Below are 13,123 nucleotides of genomic sequence, written 5' to 3' on the forward strand. Positions count from 1 at the left end.
CACGCACACTTGCTTTGCGTTTGTTTGTTTCAGGGCATAAAAAAATGCGTGCTACAACTACTAACAAAGTTTGTGCATACCTGTATTTTTAATTGTCAGTGATAACTTTACATTCAGCTGGCAGGAGGGATGATAAAAAGGTTTTAAATTGATGCATACACAAGGGGAATAAATTAAAGGCAAAATCAACATAAAGTGACTTGGTAAGATATTGAGCCAGCACATGCTGCCAGAACAGCTTCAGTCCATTGATTTTCCAAGACTCCAGAAGTCTGCTAGAGGGTTGTTACACCATTCTTTAAATGATGTGACTTAATTAGGTGTTTAGATGATGATGGTGAAGCGCTCTGTCTAACACATCAGTCTGCTACCTCCCATAGGTGACTGTGAAAGTCAAAGCATATGATTCCCATTATTATAATGCTCATTACCCTTCCTGCTCTATGAACCAGGGGGCTGTCATCCTGGAAGAGACAACTCCTGTGAGGATAGAAGTGCTTTATCTTTGAATAAAGTTGATTATTCAGAGCGGCTTTTTATTGATTTAGTAGTTGGCCTTTCGTCTGAGAGGACAGCTACACACAAATTCCCAAACACACCGCCTCACGTTGACATCAAGTGTTGACATTTTTACTTCAATCTATCCCGCATCACACAAAATCCCATGGTTTGTGCGCTTTGTTTTCATGCTACAAATCGCCATGCCAGAGCTATCTTGGTGTAAGACCATGACCCAGCTCTTCACAAACGTTGGCCCAGTTATTTGGAGCCGTGCCATGTTTTATTGACAGCTTTCACTGCAAGCGCTAAAATGGAACAAAAGCAACCTGTTCATCTGGACTGAACCAAACTGAGCAGGTTAGCTTTGACAGCAACTTCAAACTACGAATGGTTCGTGAAGAAGTTCAGATTCTAAATATATGAAAGAACGTGTGTAGACCTGTTTGTTTTTCAAGTGTTAGGGACTTTTCTCAGGGGGAAAAAAGCACATTTTCATAACACACATGATCAGAAAGAACTGATCATTTCTTGTACCAAGAGTTTGTTTGGTTTACATAAGTAGAAATAAGGTGTTTGACACAAAACTAAGACCTCTGCAGCAAGTTGGGAAAGTTTAAAAAGTGCTTCTGGAAAGGAAAACAAAAACAGGTGATTAAACAATACATGGTTCAAATGTGTCTGACTTTTTTTATTGCCTACTTAATACCAATTTTTTACACACATTCTCTAAAATGGGCTTTGGACACACAAAATGGAAAAAGCTTCGGACCATGTCTGAGCTCTCAAAGCAAACAAAGACAAACATCCTTGGGACACACGAGGGTAAAATAGTAAAAAAGTTGGTACGGAAAATTCAGCGATCGCCTCTGTCAGCCTGGGGCACCATAAGTACCAAAGGGGGTAATATTGTGAAGAAAAAGTGGGCACAATTTGTAGAAATACACACAGATTTAATCCAGCAGTGAAGATAATAAGCCTTTAACACATTTAAACCCTCTCGTATGGATGAATCGTTCAATACCTGTGCGAGTCGGCTGATATTAATAGCAATGCATCTTTTCAACAGCCAAGATTGAAAATCAGCCCTAATTCTCATTTCTTTAATGGCATGAAGCTTTGTACTTTTTTGCCTTTGTGCTCTTGCTTCTATCAATATTTCCCAACTCTCTCCTAAAAATCTATTAAAACTTGCTTAGATAAGATTTGGTATTATGAACAGAACCTGCTGGTGCTCTTTCAGTGTTTAACACTCTCACTCCCAACCTGCTTAAAACACAGGATCATGAAAAAAACATTAAAAAAATATTACAGTGCATTGGACAGAATACATAATCTTACAAGGTCAGTCATTGAACCCTCTTTATTCAAATACATGGCTTTTTAGCCATTATTAATCAAGTTCTTTGTAATAATACACTAAAATGCATGCAGGGAATTCATACATAAATAATAAATACATAAAAGCAGCCTCAGATTTTTTATTATTTATCTATTGATACATTAATAATCACTCAATTACAAGTGACTGGCTAAAGTTCGTTGGGCCCAAATTGCTTGGGTTCAGTCATTTTGTTATCTCCTCCACCACATAACCAGCAACAACCTTAATAATAACTAGTTAAATATTCACTGAGTGGCCACCAAACTAAAAAGCTTGTATTTTCAGAGCTGCACCGTCATCGTTCACTTCAGCTGGCCTCATCACTCATGTTTTGCAGCTAAGGCTGCGCAATATAGGATAAACAATTCTCACAGTATCCATCCATCCAGCTCTTCCCTTGTAATATAATTTTTCATATTTGTTGATGTCAATATATATCATGATATTATACCATATCATTACTTGTCTCAAGTATAATAATATAATATATTAAACAATATTTATTCTCTGTCAGAAGACAAGAAGAATATGCTAAAAGTACTATAGAAAATTATTATAATTGTTTTTAATTTTATACTGTTTATATATAATCTCAAAAACTGCCTCTAATCACAGTCATGTCTCAATGAAGTGGACAGTGACACTCATATATGGTGTGACTTGACCTCAAATCCTGTCATTACACCGTATGTGAGCTGGTAACGAGGGTCAGTTACTTTAATCTGACACTTTGCTTAATGGCGTCGTGTCTTTTAAAATAAAGTGGATTGTTGCATTCATGATATCACTGTGTATCTTCATCTTCTTCTTCTTTGTAAAAAGTGCAGTATGGGAGAACGTGTAAAGTCTCACACTTTAAATGCTGGCACTGCTTCCGATGGTAAAAAAATCTCCACAGTGTTACCTGCCTTTGTGTGAACATTCGTCACAGCTTGCAGCGTATGCTCTTCTGCTTTTTTGTTGTATTTTAAATATACATAAAAATATACAGATAATGTCCCGTCTTTTCAGCAAAGTCCATTTGATCAGGGTTTCCATTCCAAAACTAGTTAACAAAAGTTACTAAATAACTAAGTAATTGAAATGCAATAGCTTAATAAAAGTAATGCATACTTGTTACAATGTAAGAGTAAACAGAATACACTTAAATATCACTGAACCCGACCTTCATCTGAATGCTAGCTATCCCAAATCTGAAACACAGCTATAGGGACCAACCCAGGCCAGCTGACTGGTAGCTCTCTGGGGCCCCTGCCCTGTGTATTTTACTGTATGCAGTGAGGATGAAGGGACCCTCCGACTCATTTGTGCCCCAGGCCTTACCCACGATAGAGTGTTGTAAGTTGCATCACATGAAACGCTTTGTGACTTTGTTGTACTTGTACTGGGAATAACAAAGTTCTGATAGCGTACTGTTCACCCTACTGTGGCCCAATTCCACTGCACCTCTGAAGTGCCTCCACAAAGAAACAATTCACTCTGTTGTTGGTTTAAACAGCCGATTTTCCACTCCATACTGAGCATGTCCTCAGTTCTTGGTCCCTCTGAAAAATCTCCTTTGATGCACCTTCCTTTGCACACCTCCCCCCCAGCCCCCCCACCCCCTCCTCCAAGTGGTTTGATGTAATTTGACTAGGTAGGTGACATCTCTTTTAAGAGAGGGGACAACTTGAAATGTCAGCTTCAGTGTGTTTACACAAAGAAAGGAGAAGAGGCAGAGGTACCAAGGAGGCAAGTCAGTAAACGTTTCACTCCTTTTCTCTCCTACTTCACATCTGTTTCTCCCTCTTCATTTGCGTTTTCTCCCCCTTTCTTCCTCCAGCCGATTTCTCCCTCTCTCTCTGAGTGTGACCTAGTTTGATCCTGAATGGTTTGGGGCTGTCTGTCTCTGAGATAAACTCATTTGCTCTGGATCATTTGGAGAGCAATGCCATTTCGCTCCCTCCACACGCTACCCCCGCTCTCCTCTACCCTCGATGTTATTTGGGGTTGCAAGCAACAGAATGCGTCGAACATGTCTGGGTGTGCGTGTGTGCATATGTGTGTGTTCTTTAATCTGTTAAGTGCGGGGAGACATATGGGGAGAAAGGACAGAAAAAGCTCACACACAGAGCTGTCAGAAAATGAAAGGGGATCTCTGGCTTCAGATAAGGTTGTGAAGTGTTGCATATCCAAACATATCTGTCTCACAAACACAGAGCACTGATAGGCAGATTTATTCAAAAAGGTCATGCTGCGCTTGCGCTTGTCTGCGTGCTATAGTGCGTTTGTATGAGCTTCAATATGCAATGGGATTTTAAAGATCCCATCAGATCTGCTTCCCTATTAGAGACACGTGTAGGTGCGCATGTGTGTTTCTGCGTGTGTGCTTTGTTTCTCTGCAGGCTGCCGAAGCTGCCGTACTGTAAGAGAGAAGCCGTGGGTTGGACGGCTCTCATCTAGTCTCAGAAGGCTAATTACAGTGATGGAGCTGCCTTGAAATTATTTATGATTCTTCCGTTGTCCCACTTGTTCTTATCAGCCAAGTCATCATCTGATGTGTCCTCAATTGGCAAATAATTTCTGATCCTCATCCTTCCGTTGTCCTCATTTTCTTTTGTTTTCTCCAGCAATTACAGTGCAGCCACCTCGCACACACATCATTAAAACAATTTCAGCTATAAAACTCTCTCGTACCACAGCTGCACTCAATACAATCTCTCAACCTCTAGCTTTTTCCTGGTTTCCTCCTCAGGGAGAACTCCAACAAAAAAGGACCCTGAAACATTATCAGTGCAACTATCAGCCTTTCAGAACTGTATGCATTTGTTTTCAACATATCAGAGATAAAACAGGCACCTGAATTTGAATTACAGAATCTTAGGAGCAGAAGAAAGCAGCCCCACTGTAGCCTGAGCAGCAGCACTTCTTTTTAGGCTGGTTTGTCTCATAGAAATCCTCAAGTAATTAGTGCAAATATCTTCAAATAAAGCACACGCTTGTTCACATCATTACCATGATAAAGCTCCAGTTCTTTGAATAATTCAACCAAAAAACACATTTTTGCTCAATAAAAAAAATGTAATGATTTGAAAAACTCCTGCGTTAGTATTTCTAATATTCACTCCAAATCTCCAGCAAACACTCAGCTTAAATCAAAAGAGTGATGAAAATGGTGCTCATTTAGCTTAGAAAATCTGGTGACATAAAAGGAAGAAAAGTGGTAACTTTACAGTTTGGACAATCAGCCTATGTATTCTGAGGACAGTCGCCAGTAGGAGGCGACTGTACTCAGTGGCTAAAACTTTACCTCTGGACAGATGGGATGACACCACGGTGGCTATGTGGAGGACTATATATGCAGGCCGAGGGTCTTGAACCTGCTGCTCCAGAACCACATGTGACGCTCTTGTCCATTTCCAGCAGCTCCTTTTGATATTGATATCAAATTAAATTAATATGAATATGGAAAGATTTGTTTACTTTCACTGCCAAGGCTGCTGGCTTACCAGTGTGTTTTATTTGCTCTTTATTTGTTTTAGTCTAATTTCAACTGAAATCCATTTCTTCTATTACTTAAAAAAAAATGAAACCATATATTTAATTTATTATCTAAGTGGGTTAAAATTAGGTAGGATCTTTTGTACAAACACAGGTAGAAAACTTTGCTTGATTTAGCATCATCCATCCATTCACTTCTGCTTATCCTTTTCAGGGTCGCGGGGGGCTGGAGCCTATCCCGGCTGTCTTAGGACGAGAGGCAGGGTACACCCTGGACAGGCTAACAAAGACAACCATTCGCACTCACATTTACTCCCGCATTCACACCTATGGTTTTAGTTTAGTGTTAGTGTTTCCAGTTAACCTAACCCCACTCAGTGCATGTCTTTGGACTGTTGGACGAAGCCGGAGAACCCACGCAAACACGGGGAGAAGATGCAAATTCCACACAGAAAGACCCTGGACTTGAACTCAGGACCTTCTTGCTAACCACCGTGACATCAATTTAGCATCAGGGTAATCAAAATGAAACGTTAACATACCAAATAATCATCTAACGCTAACATTAGAGTAGTGAAGTGATTTTAATTTACAAGTACCAGAAACGTTGATAGAGTAATTCATAATTGGCAGGCTGTGTCACCTTTATTTTAAGCACATAGTGTGTTTTGGAGCAACAACGAATGAATCCACCTGTATTCAGTTGCATATATAGACAGACTACTCCCAAAACATGAAAATACTGTTTGCCTTTTCTAATCAATTGGCTGTGTCTGTGGATTTGAAGTCAACAATAATTGCATGTTTAACCTCTGATACTACACTCGCTGCAGGGGGAGGTGTGCCAGAGGAGAGGTTTCTCAATGTAAAACAGCTGCAGTTATACATAAAATCTGCTTTAATGTGCAACACACCATTTAATTATGCAGATCTTCGCAGAGCTCTTTCTCTCGTTCTGCTTCTTTCTCTCCCACTCACCTTTTCCTTTCTCTTCCCCGCTCTCTCTCTCTCTCCCTCACTCACCATCTCTTGGACCTCTTTTCTGAAGTGCCTAGCAAAAAGGAAAGACATTTTTAGGTTCTAAGATTATAATCATTTCGTTTTTATTCATCATAATTGCTTGCTGATTGCAGTAATTTCTCTGCACTTATAATTTTAGAAGTCTTTTTAGTGCTTGGTGGCCGTATGCAGCATGCCATATTTATAGATTTATGTTTATCCTGTCCGTGTGTGCATGCGTGTGTGTGTGACTGTGAGTCAGTTTGTCTTTTCAGAGCTGGTAAATACAAGAGGGCGCACTAATGTCGCTTTCTGTGAGTCAGAGTTGTTGTTGGTGATGGTGGGAGTGGGGAGCCTTGGGAAAAATAGGTGTTTTCCTAAAGGAAGGATAAAGAAACACAGGCATTTCTTCATGTTGGCACTCCAGCAGAGAGCAAGTGAGCAACAGACTGAGATATAAAGCGACGGAGAGGCTGTGAAACAGAAGGAAACAAAGTGAGTGAGTGTGGCTTAATTGGAGGCATAAAGAAGCACAGTGCAGTAATCTGATGAAGGACTGAAGGACGATAAGTGTTAAAAGAGAAAAAGTCGTTAAAACATGGCATCGGAAAGAATGAGAAGATACAGAGAGGAGGTGAAAGGGGAGAGGAACTATGAGCGGCAGTTGTTTTTCCAGTGTCACTCACGGCCTCCCTCGGGAGTGTTTAGACCTTTAAAACCTCCTCTTTTCCAGAGGCCGCTAACACTCCTATCACCCTTTACCCCTCCTCTTCCCTCCATCGTTTCACTGCTACACATCTCTCCATCGCCCTCCTGCTTGAACTCCAGCACTGCTGAGTTTTCTCTCCTCCATCCCCGCCCCACTTTCATTCTGCTCTCTGTTTTCCTTCCTTCCTTTTGTTCCTTCCTCTGTTTTCCTCTCCCGTCGCTCCTCTTTTGTTCCCGCCGACTCTCAGATCTTCGTATTCTTTTCTCGACTCCCCTCCTGCTTCCCACCTTTCCTCCGACACTGAAGCCGCTATTTATAAATTGACTAACTGTACGTGAGCGTGGCGTTCGGGGAGAGAGGCAGGCAGAATGAAAGGAAGTGCGCGAATTGTTTCGTGCTGGTGTGCAAAAACAAAGCTGTGCAACAACTTCAGCTGCTGAATCTGTAACAGTCGTTCATATCCTGTCACGCTGCATCGCGTCATGTTACATTTCAGGCATGCAGCCGCGGCAGTTTGTAGAAAAACCTGTTTCTTTTAAAGTTCTCGGAGGTCTTGAGCAATTTTTCTCAAAACATTTGGTTAACACAGCTTTAAAAAGTGTGAGGCAGCTATTCAATCAACTGTGAGTTTAGCGTTCACTTCTTGAAATGGCCTTTTATGGATGAGTGAACAGCAGCACCAGCCTTCAGTTCTGAGTATAACATCATTTCACTGGTTATTGTTACAACTCCCCATTTTCTACAGGACTGTGAATCTGTGCGACTTCTGCAAGACAGACATTGTTTGACTTGAAATTACAAAAAAATAGGCTTTACTGCTGGTGTGTGTTGCTTCACACACATTTTGAACGCTGTCTTTCGCTCACAGTCAACAAAGTCTGCAGAGCCCATGGACTGTATATAAGAAAAGGCATATAGCCTTTTATTGAGACAAGTGACGCCGATGCTAACGTGTGTTAAACCCGCTTTCTTTCTTAAACCTGCCAGCAACTACTACTGCTCGCTTGATCAGTTACATCAATAATAATCTAAAGACTTTTTGAATATACAAAGTGATGCTAATTTTCTAGCTCAGGGTCCCATTCAGACTCCCATGCAGCATGATGAAGAAGATGAAGGAGGGTATGCTTCATGGGGGGGCTTCCTTGTGACTGACACGTCCCCAGTGCATCAGCTGGCAGTGTCCTTGGGCTGTCAGTCAGATGTGTAATGTCTGGTGTCAAGAAATCAAGACTGCAAAAGCCAAAATGCTACAGTTGAGGCTCAAAAAGGTTACAGTTACTATGCTGTATATACGTTAACATAACAGTAAAGGGTAAGCCTTTGAGGTACCACAGCTGTCATAAATCCCTCAGGACTGCTGATTAACCAAAGCACATGGTTTAAACATAATGCCATCGCTGATGTTATCGACTGTTGATGCTGACCTGGAATTCCTGAACATTATAAGCAGACTTTTAGTTGAGCACTTGTTTTGCTGTGTGCTGTTTTTTTTGTTAAATTTTTATTTTTTTTTATTCATGTTGTGTATCAGAGAGAGTTAAGAGCGGGCCTTGGGCGCAATGTGTTTCTCTGTTGGCTAATACAGCCCACACACTGGAGCCTTTCGCATGGGAGAGAAATGGAGCACTTTACACAGGGATTGTTATTTCAGTTTCATTTAAACTCCATGTGATACAGTAGCAATTTCTCACCACTTGAGTGTCACTTAGATAATAGCATTATATCTGCAGATTTGGGGTGCTCAGCTGCCAGGCGATGGAGTGAAAAACGGACAGAAATAGACGGAGCTAAAGGAGTGAAGGTCTGCTGTGTTGCACTTGTGCACACCAGTGAATTCTCACCCACTCGTTTTTTACATTTAAAAAGTGTTCCTACAGTGCGAAGCCTAGGCTATTGATTTAAGAGTATAAATGTTTGATAATTCAGATAAATATTCTACAACTCCAATAGGAAGCAGCGCTGATGAGGAAATCGGCCGCTCTGTTAGATAAACATTGAATGTAATGGATGAGGTGAGTGAACGTGAAAGGAGAGGTTTTCTACGGTTTGTTTGAACCAAAGAAATAGAGCAGAATTTGTGTTGACTCACCACAGGTGAAACATCCATGTGGGGATTTAAAAAGTTGAAGTAAATAAACAGAATCAAATGGACTTGGCCCTGCGGGTCATAAATAAGTGATTTTAAAACTTTTTGGTTGTTCTGTTTTTTTCTGTTTATGTTGAACTTTCGGCTTGAACTAGGAGCTGGAAATAAATGTATATTGTTATGTTAAGGCATGTTTCCATCCATATATGGTGGAAATTTTGAGAAAAAGCATTCCCTGTGATGTCCAGGAACCACTGCAACACAGTGGGAATGAGGCAAGAAGGTCCTGGGTTTGAATCCACTGGCCGGCTGTTGGCTCTCCTTGTTGAGTTTGTGGATTTTCCCTCTGCCTGCATTGGTTCTCTCCAGGCACTCCCAGAGCTTCCTCCTACAGTCCAAAGTAATGCTATTAGGTACACTGGTGATCCTAAATTGGCAATAAATGTGACTGTGAGAAGGTTGTCTGCCTCTCTGTGATAACCCTTTGATAGACTGGTGACCTGTCTTGGATGTAGAAGTGAAAGATTTTGGAAAGGGTTATATATAGGGTATTTCTAAGGTTTGGGGACTGCAGCTAGAAAATGGAAAATGGAGAAGCTGGAGTGGCTGGCCTACCAAAATGATTCACAGAGCGCAATGACAACTCATACAGGGGGAAACAAAAGAACTAAGAACAACATCGAAGGAACCGCAGGCCTCACTTGTTTCAGTTATGGTCAGAGATCGTGATACAACAATAAGAACTATAATAACATAAGAGGCTGGACAAAAATTGCATCCATAGGAGCGTTCCAAGGAGAAAACAACTGCTGACCAAAAAAAACACAAAGACTCGTCATCTTGATGATCCCCGATACTTTTGGGAAAATATTCTTTGGACTGATAAGACAAAAGTTTAACTTTGGAAGGTTTGAGTCTTGTTACATTTGGCACAAAACTAACACAGCAACAGTCAACAAGTGTTAGCGTGATGGTCTGAACATCAGTTCATGCCCTAAAGCTAAATCACATTTCGGATATGCAGCAAAGCAATGATCCGAAATACAGCAGCAGGTCCAACTCTGAAAGCTAAAAAGCAAAAACCAAATGAAAGTTTTGGAGGTTTGGTTTTGACCAAGTCAAATGTCCAAAATACAATCTGATTGAAATGCTTTGGCAAGGCCTTGAACACACTGTTCACGCTCAAAAACCTTCCAGTCTGCCTTAATTAAATCAGTTCTGCAAAAAAAAAAAAGAGTTAAAATTCCAACAATGTCAAAGACTTATTGAAAGTTATCCCAAGAGCTTGTTCGTGCTGCCAACAGGGGTAGATTTGAATAGCTTTTTCCCCTTAATACGAAGGAAGAGGCCTCAAGGCAGACACAGGACATGCTGGAGAAATTATATCTCTCGGCTGGCCTGGGAACACCTTGGTGTTCCCCCAGACAAGCTGGAGGAAGAAGATGGATGGATGGATGGAATCATCATTTGAAAACTGCATTATGTATGTTCTCAGGTTGCTCTTTCTCTAAGGTTAAAATCTGGAATATGTAACTGTGACAAACATGCAAAAAAAAAACTCAGCAAGGCAGTTTAACGTGAAAGTAAAGCACTATCCTGCAAAACCCGACCTTTTTAATAGCACCAAGCTGGCAAATAGCTCGCTTCCAAGTTTTCCAGACGACTATATATTTTTTAAAACCAGCTGGCATGAGCCAATTTAATATTCTAGTTGCTTTAAATCTAACCAAACAACCAGATAAAATCCCAAACGCAGAATGCAAAATCAAACATCCATAATTGAGCTGTCATAGTTTGCTCTGCTCTTCATATTCTGACCCTGTGCTCTCATAGTCATGGCTTGCAAATTGATAAGAGCTCTGGTTTTCTATCTCTTTCCATACTTATGTAAATTAATTTCTCTCTTGTGTCCACACATACTGCCTGGCATTTCCTGACCTTTTATTTTTGGGACCCTTTACTTCAGGGCCTCTCTTGTGGCCATGTAAAGATGGACGGCTGTCAAAAATGAAAAGAACGGTTAGCGATTGGTCCTGTTATTACCCTATTTATCTAAAAATAGAATATTGCCCTCGTCAGTGACATTTTCAAGAGTTAAACGTGAAAACTTTGTTGAATATTCAGCTGCTCAAAGAAACTAGAAGAAATTGCATTCAGTTTATCTGCCTCTATTGAAGTTGCACATAAAGGCAGGTGGATAGACACAAGTTTACTGTTGCAATGTGCAATTCAACATCTCTGCTCCGCCTGCAGTCAGAACAACAGGTGGGTTTGACGAGGATATTGCCTGATGCTTTTTGCCTGTTCAGAAGTGGATTTCCTGAGAGATTATTAAGACCAGTTTTGCATCTGCCCTGCTAGAAACAAACTGCTTTCCTCTTCCATCCATCTTCCCTTCCCTCCAGGGCTGTACTCTGTTTCACATCCTCCATCTCTGACCAATCAGGTTTCTGTGCCTCTCCCGGGTGGGAAAAAAAATAAAATAAGCCCATTCCCCCACCCACCACTTCCATATTTTCCACGCAGCTTCTGTTGTGCGCCACCGTGACTCATTGTTTATTGAAAGGCAGTCTGTTATTGACCACAAAAAAAAAATCAATGGCAAACATCCGCAGTGTAAACTCTGATAACACCGTGGAACACATCAAACGAGCATGCAAAGAGAAAAGAGGAAGTTGCATTTATGTTTGTGTGGTTTTACAGTTCGAGCAATGAGGAAAGGCTGCTGTTACCCTCTCCTCCCCCTCCCTCCATCTGCCTCCCCTCATTTTCCTCATTCCTTCCCACATCTCCCATCTAGCTTTATTTCTTCTTCATGTTTACCCCTCTTTCCCCTTCTCATTCTATTCCTCGCCTTTTCCCTCAGACTGTGTATGTGATCATGCATAACTTAGACTTGCTACCTCTTCTGTCTGTGACCAATATGGCAGCCATGGTAACTGTGAAGACACACACAAACACACACACAGGCCTGGATTTATCCAATTAATATAAAATACTTGCCATATCTATCTATTTATCTATATATCTATAAGGTTGGAACAGAGTGCCACCTGCTGGCCAGGAAGAGCAAATGCATCCTTATTTTATTCATGGGTAAAATCAAACACTGGTTGATCATATGAACAACTTACAATTAAGGGGTTTGCTTATATAATTAGCAATAATATAGTTTATCTTTACCTTTTTATTTTTACAATTATTTCATGCCTCTGAAACCTCTACAGCCATTTTAATAGAATAATCACCTTAATGAATGATCAAAAAATATCTATTATTGTGTTCCATTTTTTGTTTTTTCATTGAAAAGTGTCGTATTGATGTTGTTTTTGCCTTATCATTTGCATCAATGTACTCGAGGCTAATGGCTTTAAACCCAGGAAACACATTTGTGTGATTGTTGCAAATATGTTTTCAGTCTCAAAAGCTACGATTAAAGAGAAGAGTCAAGCAGTTCTGTGTGCTGTATTTACAGCGCCGTTTTTTCTTGCTGCAGCAGCAACAAAGGTTGTTTTTTTTATTTATATATTTTTTTAGATAAACACTCAAACATCAGCTAAACATAATGCTAAACGAGTGGAAATTGTGTGGGCTATTATCCTTTTATCATCCCCTTATCAAATGCAGTAGTGTGTGTTTACTTCAGTGTTACTGATGAAATAGGTCTTCATAAGGGGAGAACAAAAACCTGTGAAAAACAGCTCAACCCTCCCTTTTGTTGTTTCTGCCAAACTCCCTGTGATAGTCAGCAGTTGAGCAGAACGATCCATGCTGGATATTGTGTGCCGTTTGCAGCTGCTGTCAGCCTGTTCTTCTCCCTCTCTCTCGTTTTTTTTTTTCTTTTAAATAAGAGCGAACGGTAATGAGAGGCTTTTACAGTCAATTCAGATGCCTCACTGCCCTCTGGAAATCATAAACAGGCTCTTAATTGAAGGGAAATGTCGAGGTCAGCATGAGGCTCAGC

General features: G+C 40.6%; 1 protein-coding gene across 2 annotated transcripts in view; it reads left to right on the plus strand.

Annotated features, from left to right (window-relative positions):
* Positions 1–13,123, plus strand: part of pvrl2l (PVR cell adhesion molecule related 2 like) — a 341,306-nt gene that overhangs the window by 308,804 nt on the left and 19,379 nt on the right. The window lies entirely within an intron of this gene.

The sequence above is a fragment of the Aulonocara sp. 'chitande type north' Nkhata Bay genome, linkage group LG22 (assembly GCF_057382095.1).
Source record: "Aulonocara sp. 'chitande type north' Nkhata Bay isolate Kocher_YH1m ecotype deep benthic linkage group LG22, A_spYH_male_GT1.1, whole genome shotgun sequence".
NCBI classification, from domain to species: domain Eukaryota; kingdom Metazoa; phylum Chordata; class Actinopteri; order Cichliformes; family Cichlidae; genus Aulonocara; species Aulonocara sp. 'chitande type north' Nkhata Bay.